The sequence below is a fragment of the Caretta caretta genome, chromosome 2 (genome assembly GCF_965140235.1).
Source record: "Caretta caretta isolate rCarCar2 chromosome 2, rCarCar1.hap1, whole genome shotgun sequence".
Taxonomy (NCBI): Eukaryota; Metazoa; Chordata; order Testudines; family Cheloniidae; genus Caretta; species Caretta caretta.
Window position 1 is genome coordinate 125,449,136 of NC_134207.1, and position 19,981 is coordinate 125,469,116.

General features: G+C 43.4%; 1 long non-coding RNA gene across 4 annotated transcripts in view; it reads left to right on the forward strand.

Annotated features, from left to right (window-relative positions):
- LOC125632044 (uncharacterized) overlaps window positions 1–17,173 on the forward strand; it is a 73,730-nt gene extending 56,557 nt beyond the window's left edge. For 2 of the 4 annotated variants that reach the window (XR_012667060.1, XR_007355155.2), the window contains 2 exons: window positions 5,088–5,239; window positions 15,558–17,173. This is a non-coding gene — a long non-coding RNA (uncharacterized LOC125632044). Of the gene's footprint in view, window positions 1–3,467; window positions 4,226–5,087; window positions 5,240–15,557 lie in introns of all 4 variants that reach the window. The other 2 variants (XR_012667059.1, XR_012667061.1) reach the window with 2 other exon arrangements.
- Window positions 17,174–19,981: the final 2,808 nt, after the last annotated feature.

A 19,981-nucleotide genomic window follows, 5' to 3' on the forward strand; every position in this document is an offset into this window, starting at 1 on the left:
CAAAATGTTTCAGTTTTCAGTTTTGGTTTTTAATTTCTTTTCAAATTCAAAATTTTCCAATGATGGGGAGGGGGGGACAATTCAACCAGTTCTATATGTGACTTCCCAGGATCATAAACAACTTTTGTTATTTGCAGGGGGTGGGGCCTAGAGCTAAAAATAATAGAATAGTAGCTGTTGAATGTCACTTTAATGAATAGTTTTGTACAATGAGTAAATCTGTCAATTTTTAGTAAAGAAAGACAAATGAGACTCTGTTCCAAACTCAGTGATTCCTTTATTTATTAAAGTAATCCCTAAAATTTTGTGGGGTGTTAAATTCCCCCAAGCTCCTAATTGTCTACTATGTGACCAATCCCATTGAAGCAGGTTTAACACATTCAAAGATATGCTGATTGAGGAAGGAGGGAATCAAAAAGCTTCCATGGACAGTTCACAAAAATCTCAGCACACCACTGGCTGGTGTGCAGATGCAGTAGAAAGTCAAAGCAGGTGTCATTTTGGGATCTCTTGAAATCTATTTGAACAGAACATATTTCACATCATTCATAACAATTTTGCCTTTCCTGACCTAGGACAGATTTGAACCTTACTGCTCCCTTTTTTGTAATCAATGATTGATGTGTTAAACATCAGAAAAGTGTGAATTCACATGAGACAACACTAGGTTTTCTAGTAAATTATTTAAAGGTATTTGTATGCGTATGAAGAAAGAGTTTTGTGCAGGTTCCCCACAATGTTGATTTGATCAAAATCTGATGGTCTTAGTTAGGTTTATACCTAAGCCTCGTGTACACACAAAACTTGCAACACTTTAAGGAAAATCCATATTTAAATTGATTCACTTAAATCAGTGCAAAGCCCTGTGCTGACACACTGAAACCAGTTTACAACTGACTTATATATAAATCAAGCCAGCTGTAAACTGATTTAAAATCCTGATCCTGCAAAGATTTGCATTTGCAATTAACTTATTCACTGTGAGTAGTCTCAGGCTATGTCTACACTACAAATTCCTTTAGTATAATTTATGTTGCTCGAAGATGTAAGTAATCCACACCTCCTGATCGACATAAGTTATAGTAACCTCAGCACTGGTGTAGACAATGTTATGTCAATAGGAGAGCTTCTTCCGCCGACATAGCTACCTCCTCTCATGGAGAAAGGAGTTATTAAGTCAAAGAGAGAGCTCTCTCCTGCCAGCTTAGAGAGTCTTCACCAGAAGCACTACAGTGGTGGAGCTGCATCAGTGTAGCTGCACCACTGTAAACGATGTAGTGTAGACATAGCCTCATTGGGTAGGTCTGCACTGCATTATAAACCCCGGTCTGTGGAACCTAGGTTTCTGGACTTGGTGTTTCCAAGCCTGCACTTCAACATCCACACTGCATTGTCAACCTTGGTTGACAATTGCTGGACCCAGGTCTGACAGCTAGACACATCCATACTGCACTGGGCAGACCTTCTGACTCATGCCTGAAGCTTGAGATGTGTCCACACTGCTAAATGACAGGTCTTGGCCTTATCCTGAATCACAGCAGGACCTGGACTCTGACTTAGACCCCTAGCAGTCTCCTAGGACTTGGTTAACCTAAGTCAGTGCTTGCTGACCTAAGTCAGACTAATTTGTGCATGGATGAAAGTGGAACTTGGGCTCAAACTGGAGTCAGAACCTCAGGCTTTGTGTGCAGTCCAGACATACTCACTGAGGCCTAAGTGTGAGACTACTCATATATTAAAAGTTAAGCATGGGCATGCATTTTTGCAGGATTGGGGCCTAAATATGTCCACATAGAGATTTTCACTGGTTTAACTAGATTCATTTAAAAAACAGTTTTAATTACAACAATACAACAGACAAGGCCTCACTCTTAACTGATTTCAGTGGGAATTTTTGCCTGAGTGAGGCTTTCAGGATTTGGCTCTACTTGCTTAGAGAAACCAATCATCCTCCACAGGACTCAGTAACTAAACTAAAACTCCCCTCCCCTTCCATTTTGAGCCCCAGCCAAATTATACACACCTTTCTCCAGGACATAGTTGAGTAGGGAGATTGTGGTAGCAGTAATGACATGGTCAGAAGTACTATTATTTGCAATGTGCTATCTATAACACCTATACAAGACTTGCAGTAGGCTTTGGTTTTTTACTCTTCTCAGGGAGGGGGAGAGGGCTGTGTTGTTCAGTGTCACTGTTTTCTCACTCTGACAGCCAACACTGATAACATGCTTTCCCTCAGTAGGTGGTATCTTTTATGCCAAAGAATCTAGTAGTGGCAGTGGACACACCAGCAGCAGTGGTCCTTTCAAGCATTGGGCAATCTTAGACGGCCCACAGCTGTGATGTCTGTAACAGTCTATTTTAGGCCTTTAAAAGGTAAACAGAAAGGATATGCTCAGAACTAAGGGAAGCAAACAATAAAATGTTTTTCAGGCTGTTTGGGGAAGGCAGTGGGGCACAAAATATATTTATTATTATTTATTTTTATGGGGGTAACAACTAGGACCCCATTGTGCAAGGTGCTGTACAAACAGAGAACAAAAAGACTGTCCCTGCCCAAAAGAGGTTACAGTCTAAGTTCTGAACAAATATCAATGCCTTCTGTCCAAGGATCTCATAGTGTTTTGAAAATATGAGTGAATCAATCTGGTGAGGGTTCAAATTTTAATGATAAGAATATAAGATGTCAACTAAACAGGCTCAATTAGAATTTATTAATCAAAGATTCTTGGTCAAAGATCAATACAGTGTAGTTTAGAAAAGAATGTCATACTTGTCAAACCAGCCTGGAGAAATGACTTTGCAGCTCAATTAATTTCCAGCTAACACTCAGGAACTCTCCCCCTTATACACCATGTGTGTTTACTGAAAAAGAGACAAAGTAAATGACCCATTGAGTTCTTTTCATGCTATCTGGTTTACCTAACTAATTTACTGCTTATTGTAACAAAGACATTATGACACAAAACATCTGTAAAGCGTAGTTCCTGATAAGCTAAAAGCATCTCCCGATAGATCATTATCAATCAGAGAAACCATCTGCCCCACATCAATCAAAGGCCATCTGCACATATTTCTTAATGGCCAATGGGTCAGAATAAGGCTATGTTTACACTGGCACACATACCCAGTTACCTGACCATGTACATGTTCTTGCATGTTCCCTATACCCAAGCCAAGTTTCCACATATGCTGTGCTCAACACAGTCATAACACAACGCACACACATATACTCTGTCCACACTGCCACTTTTATCCTATGATATTAGTGCTACCATTTGGGGACAGAATCCCAGGTTTCTGTGCATCACAGGGTGACACTCTAGTAACTGACTTGCTGTGTGTTATTGATGCTATCCCCTGCGTTCATTCAGCCATCTGCCGATGGCAGTTCTTGCTCATGTCTCATCAACAAGGGGCAAGTGAATACGTGAACTGAAAAAGTTACCATTCATTTGTTCTGCAAGGCTTAGCGGACGACAGAGGCAGATTCATGAATATCCATGTGTGAAACCCTGGAAAGACTGGCCAACATTCAGAGAACATAGTGGTTTATAAGATACCCGAATGGAAAAGAAAAGTGGTTTTCCAATCCTCTGGAGGAGATCCAGCACTGTATGTCAGGGAAATGTTTGCGCTAATGATCATCCCTCTAAATACTGCTGGCTGGAAGGATTTGGTCAGATCTGAAGGTGGACCATGCAGATTTGCACTGTTGTTGAACCTGAAAAAGCAGCTGGTGTTTCTGCTACACCAGAAATTTGCTGAAATATGCTTACAAGACTGGGAGGCAATTTGACTATATATTGACCATATTCAATAGCTAGCATACAGAGTTTCCATGCAAAGGGAGATGTGAACCATGTAAATAAGCCCCTTCCCCAATCTGCCTCACCTTGGAATCACAGGAAAACCTGCCACTGTACCTGCTTAACAACAGTGAAATGGACAGGGAAAGAAAGAAACACATACTTCAACTTTATGTTGTTCCATGAAGTTTCAGATAAGCACAACATGCTCCTCACCTCTCCATTGCAAAGGGACACCACACTGTGTTTATCCAACTGCCAGATCAGATCCTTCTCCCATTTCCCCTGGATTGTGCAGCTGGATTGTTCCCAACCAATGGGAGTAGCAGAGCCGGAGCTTGTGGCGGGAACAGAGCTCAGAAACTCCCAGACGCCCCTCCCCCTAGGAGCTGCAGGGACATGCTCATTTGAGCCAGGTAGGGAGCCTGCCAGCCACCCCAACCCCGCACAGCACCAGCAGGGGTCCCCAGCCACACACACACACACAAAGTATCTGCAGTGCCTCTGGGTCACCTCCCTCCCTCCAGAGCATGTGCGGCCCAAGTTTTAGTCACCGGTATTTTTAGTAAAAGTCATGGACAGGTCATGGGCCATGAATTTTTGTTAACTGCCCATGACCTGTCCATGACTTTTACTAAAAATACCAGTGACTAAAACGTAGCCTTATTCATGAATAATCTGTTTTATAGCTTTTGCTAAATGCATAATAATGGTTCATGGGAAATCAATACAGGCATCACTTTGGTAACTCTTTTTTTGTGTGGGGGGGTACAGAGCAGGAGCTGGGCTTCAAATCAGGAAGATAGCACAAGAGCAAGAAGGGTGACTGGCAAGGAGGATGGGGATCCAATATAACTTACTTTGGTTCTCGTTCCTGCTGCAGCTTGGGGTCCCCTCCTTGGTTCGTCAGGGGGGCTTCCTCAACCGGCTCCTCTGGCGGGGTGCAAAATGATATGCTCCTCATCTTTCAGGTCTTCCAGGCCACCCTCGTCAGTCCCTGCTGACTCCTCAGCCAGGCCCTCACCAGCATCCTTTCATCTGATGAGGCCAGTGGGGTTCAGGAAGGGGTTCTGAGCCACTTCAGGCTTTGTACTGGGAGCCGTTGATAGTGCCCAGTTCAGGTCATTGTAAAAGGGGCATATATAACAAGCCTTCCTAGAGTGACTATTGAAGTCTTTTGTCCTCCTGTAGAGGCCTCTCAGTTGCTTCATCAGTTGTCGGCACTGGGCCATAGTCCATTGAATGCCCACCTACTCCAGGCTTTGTGAAATTTCCCAGTACAGGTGAATGTTCCTGCCACTCTGAGAGAAGGCTTGGAGGATGGTGTACTTTGACCATACATTGATCAGCACCAGAAAACTGTTCTGATGTGGTTGGCACAACTTGCTACCACCTGTGAAAATGAGGGAACAGCTACCTTTACAGATTGGGTAAGTCAGACAGAAAAGAATATCATTGCATTATGGTATGGTATGGGAATGGGGGTGGAGGATTATTGAAACTCAAGTACATGCCTCTTGCTACCACCTGTGAAAATGAGGGAACAGCTACCTTTACAGATTGGTTTCAGAGTAACAGCCGTGTTAGTCTGTATTCGCAAAAAGAAAAGGAGTACTTGTGGCACCTTAGAGACTAACCAATTTATTTGAGCATGAGCTTTCATGAGCTACAGCTCACTTAATCAGATTGGGTAAGTCAGACAGAAAAGAATACCATTGCATTATGGTATGGTATGGGAATGAGGGTGGAGGATTATTGAAACTCAAGTACATGCCTCTTGCTCCCTTCCACTTTGCACACTGGCACAGATAACGGGCTGTGCCCCAACCTGATGCATGTACTTACCCACACTGCTTAGGCATGCTTGCTTACTCACCCTCTGCTCACCTTCAAGCACATACTTTTGGGATCTAGATGTGGAGAATGGGGGGTTATGGAACAATCAAATGCAAGGATACATGTTCAATCATTTATGTAAATGCATCTCAAGAGGACATTAAATTCATCATTGATAATAAGCTAAGCTTCAGCTAATGTTCAGCTTCAAAACAAAGAATTATAGACACAAGGCATTTTGGGACTTTGACTCACCTACAAAGAATCATGGAAGTCTGACAAAGCCTACAGAATATTATTCCTTGCCAAAGACCTACGCTCCTAAGGTTCTTCTGGCATTATCACAGCTATTGCCTAGAGAAATGTCTTTCTTACTTAATGTAAGCCACCTTTCATATTATGTCAGCTCCAGAAATATTTTCAACAATTTTGGAAGGGTAGAACTCAGGAACAATAGAGGTGCTGCTTGCAGAAAATTCTTAGATGTAATATTGTCAAATAGTCATAGATTTGGCTTGAGTTTTCTCCAGCAGCTATGCCTTGCTGAATCATACCCCCAAATGTGGAAGACCCTGCCAAGCTACAAAGTGAGTTGCTGAGGTAGGTTTCTTTGTTAAATCCTAGGGGCACAAAGGATACAAGCACCTGAGAGTCTTTGTAGAATAGAAATCCAATAGGCAGTACTTGTTTCCTAAGTGAAGATAATCAAGTCTCAACAAGGCTTTTCAGAGGCCCAGTTGAAAGTGCTGTCTTGAGCGGAAGCATTTGGAGGGAGTTTAGTCTAGTTATGCTCTCATGAAAGGGAGCTCATCAGGTGCTGAGATGACAACAGCCACCCCTGGGATGGAGTTACCAAATGGTACATGCTTTTTGAAATGTGCACATTGTGCTCTGGACAGAGGCTTGTCTGTCCTATCTGACAGGAATGGAATGCACCTAACTACACTCTTGCTGGTATGAATTACCAGGACACCAGGGCTTATTCTATCTCATGTCTCACCCAGTGCCTTGAAGAGAAATTTCCGTTCCCACAATGAGCCACAGCAGCCCTTGACAGTGCGGAGAAGGCATGACTCCACACACATGGCATCATCCTTAATGTGACTAAAGCTCCCAAAGCACTCTCTTCTATCCTAGGATTATTTAACAATTAACACTACCAAGCAGAAATGTGCATGCAAAATTAATTTCACTGCCATGCATGTGCCTGGGCCTAATGGCCATACTGATCTCTTGATTGCAGGTCAACAGATTCGGAGTACTAACACCAGAGGCCAAGAGAGTGCCAGAAAAGATGCTGGCAGCCCTCGTGAATTGTGGCTGCTAACAGCAGTACCTGTGGACAAGGGTACACTTGCAACGGGCACCTTTTTAGCTTACACAATGGAGTTTGAAGAGTTTCAGGGGGACTGAGGGCCTCAACTATACCAGAATTCCAAATTCAGCAGTTTCATTGTCTTAGTATAGCTAACCAGTTTTCCGGGGTAGCCTTTTACTGCAGGTCTGGGGGTCAGCTGGATTCCTACTGGGAATTCATGATCTGCAGAATGAAGGCAGGTGGGGCCAGGGCTCCCAGGATGTGGAGCAATTTCAGCAAGCCAGGTATCCTGTAGCTCCTTAGGAAATTAGTTGAGGGTCTTCCTTGGATGTACCATTTTAGGGGTGAGGCTGTCTTTCTGTTGACTTTTATTTGGGCTGTCTAGTCACGGAGTTTTCACTCCAGCCAGGGGAGACTCTTCAAGGTGGGCTTTCAAATTACAGGATGTGTAGTGGGACAGTGAATCTCTATGGCTTGAGGTCCATGGATTTTAAAAAAAATGATTAAACTGGGGTGGGCAAGGCTATTGCTCTGCACTGCTCTGGTGTGGGGGACCTGTGTCCCCTGCAAGCATGTGTGACTCATTGACCACCTGGTGCAGGTCCCCTCTACTGTATGGGGGATGCTCCTTTCTAACCAATTTCAGTTTGTGGGACTGTTTAACAAGGGACTGCCATTCTTGTCTACCAGGAGAGTATGGTACCCACTTATTCTGTGTAGTGGCCGCAACGGAGCTACCCAGTTGGGTCTTGGGGCATCAGAGGTCTGGTTATGGGACACAGGTGATCCAGGGCCTATAAATCCTACATGTGGCTGTCTTAGGGGAGGCAGATGCAGGTGGCGGGCCATAAGCACTGCAGGTTTTAACCACATCTACTTCTTTCCATACGCCTGTCACATAGAATGTTTCAGAGCATGCCTATGGCTGGGGATATGGATTTGTGGGCACAACATTGTGAACTCAGCTTACAAGAGAGTATGTAATTTAGCAAGGGCAGCTAGGCCCCGGGCTGGAGGTGAATTTAGTCTTGGCACAGTAGGTAGGGCATGCGTTGAACCCACTGATGTCCTGTGAGGACAGGAGGCTAAGACGGATATTGGATTGCTCGTGGACATATTTCCTGGTATGGTGATAATATGGTTGGAGTTACTAGCCTGCAGGCTTTTGTGGACCCCAGAGACTCTCTTGCTGAGAGCACTGGCTTCCCCTATGGTGGGAACCCCCCCCAGAAATGGCAAAGGATCAACGGAGTTCAAGTGACTGCACTGGTCTGTCCCCCGACAGGAACCTTGGATGTATTTTGACTAATAAAGTTGTAGCCAGGTTAAAACCCATACAATGTGTCCTTGCCTTGTTCCACACAGTGAGCACACCAAACAGGCTTTAGTGGAAACCTATGTGCTTCACAATAGAATATGGAAAACAATTAAATCTGGTTTCACACTGTTGCCAAATGTCACCACTTTGAATTGAAAACAGCAGCGATCTAGATGTCTCTACAATAAATCTCCCACAAAAGATTTAATTTTTTTAGATGCTTTGATCTCAAAGCATTAACATGACATACACAGTATGGAAAGGCCAGGAATGCTCAATTTACACATCTTGTTTATCTCTTTGGATACAATTTCTTGTTTCTTTTGAAGTTTTTGCTTCATACCTTACATATTATAAATCAGTCTGTTGTGGATGGTTCAAAAGCTAATTCTCATTTTATCGAGTATTTTGTGACGTAAATAGGCAGGTAGGGTCAGGCGTTATAATCAGAGTATCTCTCTTAATTGGCAGCACTAAACAGAAAAAGAAATTATCCAGAAAGTATACTTTGATAGGTGTATTAAAGACTCACTAAGATGGCGCTCAATAGGAAATGAAGCTTTATACTTTTTAATCTTTTGGTCTTAAACAAGAATAATTGAAATTCTCTGTATGGAATACAAACAGACCATGTTTTACCTCAGTAAGCAGACATGATTACTGCTGTTCTGTCAAAGCCCTGTTGCTTAAACTGTCTTGGGCTTTCAAATCAAATTATATATCCTCTCCCTCCACTGTTCTGAAAGACGATAAAATAAATAATAAGGCAGTAGCAAAACACTGTCTCATTTTTTTCCTTATTGGTCAAGTAGAATCAAGGGAAGATGAGGTAGAAAGAGACAGTGGATAAATCCCCTCTGGACCCTTTGTATTAGATAAAGCAACCTAACAGAGAGAAAAGTGATCACTTTACAGCAGAGATGAACTCCTTGCAGGAAGTTTGATAAATTGACATCATTCCAGGCAATTTGAGGTAATACAATCTTCATGTCTGAACAGTGTAATTACTAGATATGTTTCCAGCTCTCAGAAACACTCTATATCAATCACTATGAACAGTTTTAGCAAGATCTACCACCATTTGCTTCAGGGGAAAAAAGAAGAGAGAAAGAGAACGAGAGAGAGAAGAGCTAAGCACTGAGTTAAGAGTCTTGTGGTATTAAACAAAGAGCACAATTAGAGAACGATTATAAACATTGGCTCTAATTGTCCCCTCCATCTGAATGAGTGAGAGGAAAATACCCAAAGCAAGTGAGTCTGGCTTAGCACAAAGGGTACATAGCTGGGGTGGAGGGAAACAGTTGTGCCCTATAGCATAATCTCTGCTTATCCCCCTGGGGAGATTGCAATACACGATACTGCTGATGCTCTCAGTAGTATTTTACAAAAAGAAAAGGAGTACTTGTGGCACCTTAGAGACTAACAAATTTATTTGAGCATAAGCTTTCATGAGATGCATCCGATGAAGTGAGCTGTAGCTCACAAAAGCTTATGCTCAAATAAATTTGTTAGTCTCTAAGGTGCCACAAGTACTCCTTTTCTTTTTGCGAATACAGACTAACATGGCTGCTACTCCAAAAATAGTATTTTAAGCTGTTTTCTCTACCAGTCAATTAAACTCTCAGGCTGAAGCTGTGGGGATATTGGTCAGTGGCCTGCGAGGAGGCTATGGTATCACACCTCTTAAGAGAGTTGTGGTGCTATGCGGGAAAGGAGAAATATGGTGTAGGAGGCTGTTGTGCAACTAACCCCCCCATCTGTGGTTGTCCAAGATCTGGTGGTTTGGAAACCCCTGCCCACAGCCTTCTTCAAAAAAAAGGGGCATAACCTGCACATCAGATGGAATTACAGTATAGGATATAAACTGGATCTTATATGCATTTTTCCCCATAGGGGAAGATCTGACCCATTAACCTACTGGAGTCTTCTAGGCAGAATTATCCCAAATACAGATGTAAATATGAAGAAACATTCAGGGATGAAATTTAATTTTTCAACGTGATGGAAGAGCAGATACAATTTTTGTCTTGCTTTATGTAAGCATTCATTTTAGAGCAAAAACCACCACTGAAATTTGGCTTACCTTGTTTTGTGTCAGACAAGAGGCAAATGATGAAGCCTGAGCTACTTTCTCACCACTTTACGCGGTCCATCCAGAGCATAGTACAGGAATGTGAGAGTCAGAGGAGTGGTTCTGGATGCAGACTGATGAATCAATGAGCAGAATTTGGCTACCTATTCCATGGCTTTGTCTACACTGGCACACATACTTATTTACTTAACCGAGTACATGCTTGTGCATGCTCCCCATTCCTGTGCTGCGGGTCCACATATGCTGTGCTGACACGGCTATAATGCTGTGTATGTGCGTATGTCAGCGTCCAGATTGCTCCTGTTGTTACGCGACATTGGCACTACCATTGTAGCAGAGGGATCCCAGGGTTCTGTGCTGACAGGGAGACATTCTAGGAACCAATTTGCTGTGTGTGTTATTGGTGCTGTCCCCCACCTGCACACTTCACCTATGGCAGTTCCTGATCATGTCTCCCCTTGCTGTAATTCCATGCCAAACTTGGTGGAAGACCTGCAGCAACAGTATGATGATGACATAGTTCTGATCGTGCTCCTTACTGAAGGACAAATGATTATACGGTGGAGCAGACAATTGATGAGATACTGCACGGAATTTGGACAGAACTTTCTGACACATTGAAGACAACTGATCTTGAGGGTCAGTGTCAATACATTCAGAGCACATGGTGCAGGTATGGTGACTGTCAGTATTGCCACAGTATACCCTCTGGTAGACCCTCATTTCTGATGCAAGAGAACCAGTATGCTGTGGTGGGGTCACATCCTTTGGGAAACCAGGAAAGACTACCAGTGGCTTCAGAACTTCCAAATGAGGAAACAGATGTTCATGAGCAGGGTGATGAGCTTGCACCAACCCTCCAGTGCCAGAACACTCGATTCAGGGAAGTCAATGCAGAAGTGGGTGGCTATTGTTTTGGGTAATAGTGCAGGGTGTGGTACAGGGAATCCTGCAGGCAATATGATGTTCTCATCCTGATCACTAAGGGGTGTTCTGGATAGAGGGTGCTCTGGCTCAGCAGCGTGCTAGCTGGCAGCTGGAGGAGGAGGTGGCTGTTCTGAGACAGGTGCGGTGGCCACAGCAGCAGGCAGCCCCTGAACTTTTTCAATCCCTAGGTCTCTCAGCCTTTCCATTAGGGAATTCTCCCATTCCCTATGGTGGGTCTCCTGCTCTGGGAACCAGTGAGTCAATGTCTCTGCTGAATAGCCTGATCCTCCAATGCCCTAAAGAATTCAAAATGCTCCTGGATTTTCCAAACCATCTCTATAAGCCGCTCTTTCAGGGTCCTTCTCTCTCCACCACTAATGTCTCTGCAGTGCTGTTCCTACCCTCCTGGTGGAATGGTTTCCCTCTCGGGAACTGAAGGTCCTGCCAATTCAGAGAAAGCTAGCTTTGTACTTTTTTTTTTCCTTTGGAAGAATTTGAGAATTCCCCCCACATAACATAACAGTGCTGTAGGCCACAATTTTGATACTTTTCAGCATTCCAAGAATGCAACTGTTAGACTATCCTTGGCTCTCAGACAACTTTTGCAGACCACGAGGAAGGTGCAGAGTCTAATAATGGTACAAAAAAGTACACTAAGGTTTTAAAACATTCAAATTCTCGTAGTGTCCCAAGGATGGAAAGAGTTCCTTCCAGGGGTTATGTTACCAGTTTGTAATTTCTTTTTTAAAGGCTGGCCAACATTCGGAGAACAAAGTGTTTTTAGGTTACCAGAAAGAAGTGATTTTCCAGTCCTATGGAGGAGATCTGGCAATTTATGCCAGAGAGATGTTTGCACCAATGGTTATCCCTCTATATAATGCTGACTGGAGGGGTTTGATCAGTTATGTAGGTAAACGAGAAAAGGAGTACTTGTGGCACCTGAGAGACTAACCAATTTATTTGAGCATAAGCTTTCATGAGCTACAGCTCACTTCATCGGATGCATACTGTGGAAAGTGTAGAAGATCTTTTTATACACACAAAGCATGAAAAAATACCTCCCCGCACTCCACTCTCCTGCTGGTAATAGCTTATCTAAAGTGATCACTCTCATTACAATGTCTATGATAATCAAGTTGGGCCATTTCCAGCACAAATTCAGGTTTTCTCCCCTCCCCCAACACACACACACAAACCCACTCTCCTGTTGGTAATAGCTTATCTAAAGTGACCATTCTCCTTACAATGTGTATGATAATCAAGGTGGGCCATTTCCAGCACAAATCCAGGGTTTCACAAGAATGTCTTGGGGGGGGGGTGTTTACGAAAAAACAAGGGAAATAGGCTTGAATAGAGACTGGGAGTGGCTAAGTCCTTATGCAAGGTAACCTAAGTTAATTGTATCCAATTTGCAAATGAATTCCAATTCAACAGTCTCTCGCTGGAGTCTGGTTTTGAAGTTTTTTTGTTGTAATATCGCAACTTTCATGTCTGTAATCACGTGACCAGAGAGATTGAAGTGTTCTCCGACTGGTTTATGAATGTTATAATTCTTGACATCTGATTTGTGTCCATTTATTCTTTTACGTAGAGACTGTCCAGTTTGACCAATGTACATGGCAGAGGGGCATTGCTGGTACATGATGGCATATATCACATTGGTGGATGTGCAGGTGAATGAGCCTCTGATAGTGTGGCTGATGTTATTAGGCCCTGTGATGGTGTCCCCTGAATAGATATGTGGGCACAGTTGGCAACGGGCTTTGTTGCAAGGATAGGTTCCTGGGTTAGTGGTTCTGTTGTGTGGTATGTGGTTGCTGGTGAGTATTTGCTTCAGGTTGCGGGGCTGTCTGTAGGCAAGGACTGGCCTGTCTCCCAAGATTTGTGAGAGTGTTGGGTCATCCTTCAGGATAGGTTGTAGATCCTTAATAATGCGTTGGAGGGGTTTTAGTTGAGGGCTGAAGGTGACGGCTAGTAGTGTTCTGTTATTTTCTTTGTTAGGCCTGTCCTGTAGTAGGTGACTTCTGGGAACTCTTCTGGCTCTATCAATCTGTTTCTTCACTTCCGCAAGTGGGTATTGTAGTTGTAAGAATACTTGATAGAGCTCTTGTAGGTGTTTGTCTCTGTCTGAGGGGTTGGAGCAAATGCGGTTGTATCGCAGAGCTTGGCTGCAGACAATGGATCGTGTGGTGTGGTGCGGTCAGGGTGAAAGCTGGAGGCATGTAGGTAGGAATAGCGGTCAGTAGGTTTCCGGTATAGGGTGGTGTTTATGTGACAATCGTTTATTAGCACTGTAGTGTCCAGGAAGTGGATCTCTTGTGTGGACTGGACCAGGCTGAGCTTGATGGTGGGATGGAAATTGTTGAAATCATGGTGGAATTGCTCAAGGGCTTCTTTTCCATGGGTCCAGATGATGAAGATGTCATCAATATAGCGCAAGTAGAGTAGAGGCATTAGGGGACGAGAGCTGAGGAAGCGTTGTTCTAAGTCAGCCATAAAAATGTTGGTGTACTGTAGGGCCATGAGGGTACCCATAGCAGTGCCGCTGATCTGAAGGTATACATTGTCCCCAAATGTAAAATAGTTATGGGTAAGGACAAAGTCACAAAGTTCAGCCACCAGGTTAGCCGTGACATTATCGGGGATAGTGTTCTTGACAACTTGTAGTCCATCTTTGTGTGGAATGTTGGTGTAGAGGGCTTCAACATCCATAGTGGCCAGGATGGTGTTATCAGGAAGATCACCGATGGATTGTACTTTCCTCAGGAAGTCAGTGGTGTCTCGAAGGTAGCTGGGAGTGCTGGTAGCATAGGGCCTGAGGAGGGAGTCTACATAGCCAGACAATCCTGCTGTCAGGGTGCCAATGCCTGAGATGATGGGGCGCCCAGGATTTCCAGGTTTATGGATCTTGGGTAGTAGATAGAATATCCCAGGTCGGGATTCCAGGGGTGTGTCTGTGCGGATTTGATCTTGTGCTTTTTCAGGGAGTTTCTGGAGCAAATGCTTTAGTTTCTTTTGGTAACTCTCAGTGGGATCAGAGGGTAATGGCTTGTAGAAAGTGGTGCTGGAGAGCTGCGGAGCAGCCTCTTGTTCATATTCCGACCTATTCATGATGATCACAAATCTTGGGAGACAGGCCAGTCCTTGCCTACAGACAGCCCCCCAATCTGAAGCAAATACTCACCAGCAACCACATACCACACAACAGAACCACTAACCCAGGAACCTATCCTTGCAACAAAGCCTGTTGCCAACTGTGCCCACATATCTATTCAGGGGACACCATCACAGGGCCTAATAACATCAGCCACACTATCAGAGGCTCGTTTACCTGCACATCCACCTATGTGATATATGCCATCATGTGCCAGCAATGCCCCTCTGCCAGGTACATTGGTCAAACTGGACAGTTTCTACGTAAAAGAATAAATGGACACAAATCAGAGGTCAAGAATTATAACATTCATAAACCAGTCGGAGAACACCTCAATCTCTCTGGTCACGCGATTACAGACATGAAAGTTGCGATATTACAACAAAAAAACTTCAAAACCAGACTCCAACGAGAGACTGTTGAATTGGAATTCATTTGCAAATTGGATACAATTAACTTAGGGTTGAATAGAGACTGGGAGTGGCTAAGTCATTATGCAAGGTAACCTATTTCCCCTTGTTCCCCCCCCACCCCCCGACGTTCTTGTTAAACCCTGGATTTGTGCTGGAAATGGCCCACCTTAATTATCATACACATTGTAAGGAGAGTGGTCACTTCAGACAAGCTATTACCAACAGGAGAGTGGGTTTGTGTGTGTGTGTGTGGGGGGGGGGGGGAGAAACCTGAATTTGTGCTGGAAATGGCCCAACTTGATTATCATAGACATTGTAAGGAGAGTGGTCACTTTAGATAAGCTATTACCAGCAGGAGAGTGGGGTGGGGGGAGGTATTTTTTCATGCTTTGTGTGTATAAAAAGATCTTCTACACTTTCCACAGTATGCATCCGATGAAGTGAGCTGTAGCTCACGAAAGCTTATGCTCAAATAAATTGGTTAGTCTCTAAGGTGCCACAAGTACTCCTTTTCTTTTTGCAAATACAGACTAACACGGCTGTTACTCTGAAACCTTTAGGTAAACCAAACAGATTTGTACTGCTGTTGAATTTTAAGACCCAGTGGGAGTTTCTGCTATATCAGATATTTTCTGAAATGTGCTCACTGGACTAGGAGATAATTTGACTGTAAATTTGCTATATTCTTAGCTAGCGTATGGAGTCTCCATGTAAAGGGAGCTGCAAACCATGAGAACTGCCCATTCTCTGCCATCATCAGAAAATCCTGCCACTCTGCCTGCCTACCAACAATGAAATGGACCAGGAAAGAGACACAGACACCACAACTTTATTTGATTCCCTGAAATTTCAGAGGAGTACCACAAGCCCCTCACCTCTTCACTGCAAAAGACTACCACACTGTGTTTATCCAACTTCCAGTTCAGATCCTTCTCCCACTCCTATTTCTTCTTGCTTGTGCAACATGGCTGGGAGTGGGGATAAGCCAGGGACAGGGATGGTGACAATTTTTGTAATCTTCCAAGGGAGAAAGGACTTCTGTGACTAACTTTTCCTCATAAAATGTGTTCCCTTGACCTTCCCAGACCGAACTCTACTCCACCCCAACCCCAACCATTCCACGTGGCTCCCTTTTTTAAGGGGATGATAAAATCAGGATGGAGGGAAGTGGGTGGGGAAGCACTGAAACCATGTAAACATGCAAGGAACAAAAGACAGCTGTTACTAACTTAAGACAGACAACTATATGTTTTCTGCAACTGCCCCATCCTCAAGTAGGACCTTTCTAACTCTGCCACTTCCCTTCCCACCTAATCTACATGGCCCCCAGACCATTGCTTGTTGGGTCGCCCTCAAAGTTATATAAGTATGATAGAATTATAATTATTTAGTAGTAGAAATAAAGATAGACAAAAGAGTATATAGGTATTGTAAAAAGGTGTGAACATCAGTTCCATGCTGTTGAATTTCACTCTGTACCAAATGCAAGGCCAAAGTGCTAATTATTTCAGGCTGGTACAGGACAAAGAGTCTGTGCTGGAAAGTGATAAGAACTTTGAGGAAACAATGCTGTTCTTTAAAAAACACCCTGATGCTTTTCCCCCGCGGGGGCCCGTTGTCATGCCTGTGTAAATCTTGGTATCCAATAGATAGTGGGATAAAACTTGTTAAATGAATCAAGAGTCATAGATTGTGTTGTTAAGTAAAAGAATGAATGATGAGTGAATGGAATTGAGAGCCTGAAGCAGGGAAATAATTGGTTAGTAAATGGTGCCAGCCTAATCCTAAGAATTTCAACCTTGATATCGATGGGCCGAAGAATATGCAAAGTGGAGATAACTGAATGACCCTCGGAGGGCGAACCGGAATCCACCCAAAACGCATCAAGGAAGAACAAGAAGATAACACCTAGCCATCATAGAGCTGTCATGGATGTACCACCTGCTGATTGAGCTGATTGATGGTCATCTCAATTGTAAATTCAGCATGATGAAGCAACTCCCATAGACTTGTATTGAACCAGAGACCTATAAAAATTGGGTCTGTGTTCTTTGAGTCCAGTTCTACAACCACCCTCCAGGAGCATCGGATGCGCATCTGACAATAACTCGGCTCCACTCTTATGTCCAGACCACCTGGTCAGTGACTTGGCACGAGCAACATCTAGGCTGGTAACTATAACAAACTTTATGTAGAACCTGTGTGTGAATGTGTGTGTGTGTGACTGGATCTATATAGAAATTGCATATAGGAATATTTTGTTGTATTTCCAATAAACGTGGCAATTTGCCTTGTCCCTCTTACAAGATCCTGTTGATATCATTTTTATTAGTGTAACATGCTGACTGCATGCTGGCCAAGAAATGCATAGACACAGAGGCACAATGATTGTTCCTAAATAATCTGATTTATAGCTTCTGCCAAATGCATAATAGTGGTTCTTGGGAAATCAATATAGTCACTGATTGCTGAAATGAGTACAGTCAAACAGTAGTGCCACACCATACACCAAGCCACAGCCCACTTTGAGGAGAACAGATGTGCTCATGAGACAGAGAAGTGACAAAGGAGGAAAGAAAGGGCTCAACAGTCTAGCCAACAACTATGTCTTCTCCAAGATTACACCTGTCACTTCTCTGGGAAAATCTGCAGGGCACAAATTGGGCTTCTCAGCCACCTAAAAACTCACCAATTAATCCCATTAGCAGACATCATCCTTGTATCGAGGGATAGCTGAAGAAGGACAGTCATGTATACATGGGGTCCATTTCAGGGTGGAGTGGAGCAGGGGCTGGGCTTAAATTAAAAAAGGTAGCACTAGAGCAAGAGGAGATATTGGCGAGGAGGACATTGGCAAGGGTGATGGGGGTCCATTGTAAATTACCAGCCTTAGATTCTGGTTTCTGCAGTGACTGGGGGTTCTCCTCGGGTTCGTCAAAAGGCTTCCTTAAGTGGCTCTTCTGAGTAAGTGTGCAAAATGACAAGCTACTCATCCTCCAGGTCTTCCAGGGCACCCTCTATGGTCCTGCTGCCTCCTTCCTGTAGACCTCATGAATATCCCATCAGATGATGAGGCTGGCAGGATTGAGGAGGGGATTGAGAGTCACTTTAGGCTCTGTACTGGGATCCTTGACATCACTCAGTACTCTCGTTATAGAAGGGGCATGTACAACAAGCTCTCCCATAGCAACTCGTCAAGTCTTTTGCCTTCCTGTATAAGAGCCTCATGTGCTTGATGTGTTCCCAGAGTCCATTCAGCTCCCACCTGCTCCAGCCTCTATGAAATTTCCTGGCATAGCGGTATATTCTGCCATTCCAGGTGAAGCTGAGGAGGGTGATATATTCTGACCACACAGTTATCAGCACCCAGGTGTGGTTGGTGGGCCAGGCAGCTGGTCTCAGAGCAGGATCTATATTCACCTGCACTGATTAAAAGAGTGCAGTGGAAAAGTGTTCTGATGTGGTCAGCAGAGCTCACTATGAACACTGAAAACCGCAGAACAGGGTCCTTTATAGATTGGGTAAGGGTCAGGGAGAAAAGGGTTCATTGCATTGTGGAATGGGGGTGGAAGACTGTTGAATCTCAAAACCTAATACACGCTTCTTACCCCCTTCCATACTACAAACTGGCATGGGTACAGGCTTGTGCCACAGTCTGAGGAGTGTACTTACCCACACAATTCAGGAATGCTAACTTACTTGCCCTCTAATCACTTTCAGACATGTGCTTCTGAGGTTTAGATATGGACAATAGGGGTTAAGGCTCAATGACATCACAAATACAAGTACAGAACATAGCATGTGTCTCCACTAATGGCTAACAAAGATTTGAACAAGCCCCAAGCCTGGTGGTAGAGGGGTCAGGTCCAGGGTTTTGATTCTTCCCATTGCAAATGCAGAGCCACCCATTTACTTCAGTCTGGTTTCTCTGGATGGTGGATGCTCAGTTCTGAGTCTGATTTGAGCACTTCTGTAGTTTAAATAAACTTTACATCTTCTAAATCACATTTCCTTGAAGTTAAATATAGATCAGTTGGGACTCAGGAACTGCAAACTGAGACATAATACTGACAGAAAAAAATTTGGGAAAATTATGCTAAGTAAATTTGTCATGTTTCTTGCTATAAGAAGAGGAATTTAGACCATGAATTAAATCATCCCAATAAAATCCTTTAAATAAACATCACTATATTAAATATATAGATAGACCTATGCAGCAGAGTTCAGATTTGGGTTTAGTTCCAGATTTCATAGTTTGTAAGTTTATAGGTTTCTCTGTGCAGACAGTTTCTCTCTTCTATGTATATGAAATTGTCCAACTGCAAACTAACCAAAAGGAACCTACCAGTTACTTGATGGAATCAATGAATGGATTTTTGAAATTTTCTCTATCTAAAATGTATTGTTAGAAAAATGAGGTACCTCTTTTTTTCCAATTCTATCCTATTTTCACACTGGATCTTCTTTCAAAATGTTTCTTAAGGACACAAAGTATGTGCCATATTGCAGAGTCGGAAGCAAGAATATAGGATAAAAAGAAAAGGAGTACTAGTGGCACCTTAGAGCCCACTTCATCGGATGCATCTGATGAAGTGAGCTGTAGCTCACGAAAGCTTATGCTCAAATAAATTGGTTAGTCTGTCAGGTCCACTAGTACTCCTTTTCTTTTTGCAAATACAGACTAACACGGCTGCTACTCTGAAACCTGTCAATATAGGATAAGAGACAGTTCTCATTGTTTCATTCAATAATTGAAAAACCTGTTACAATGAATGGACCAAATTACTATCATTGGGCCAGATTCTCTTTCCCTAACTACGTTACAACTTATATCGGAGGCTCAAACAGAGGAAATCTCTGCAAGGATACCCTTGTGGTTTATGTGAAGGAGGATGGGGGATGGTGCTGTGAAAATGGTTGAGTCCTTCTACTGCATGGTATAGCTATATGTGGAGGCAACCCCCACATATGGATCTGGAGGGCATGACCCTCCAATCCTTGTTATGGAGTCATAGCCCTCTTTTCCAAAGGACAGGAGAACCATAGCTTAATATATTTAGCATGTTACCATTTAACACCCGCCCTCCCCCCCCAATTATTTTAAAGCTGTTTAA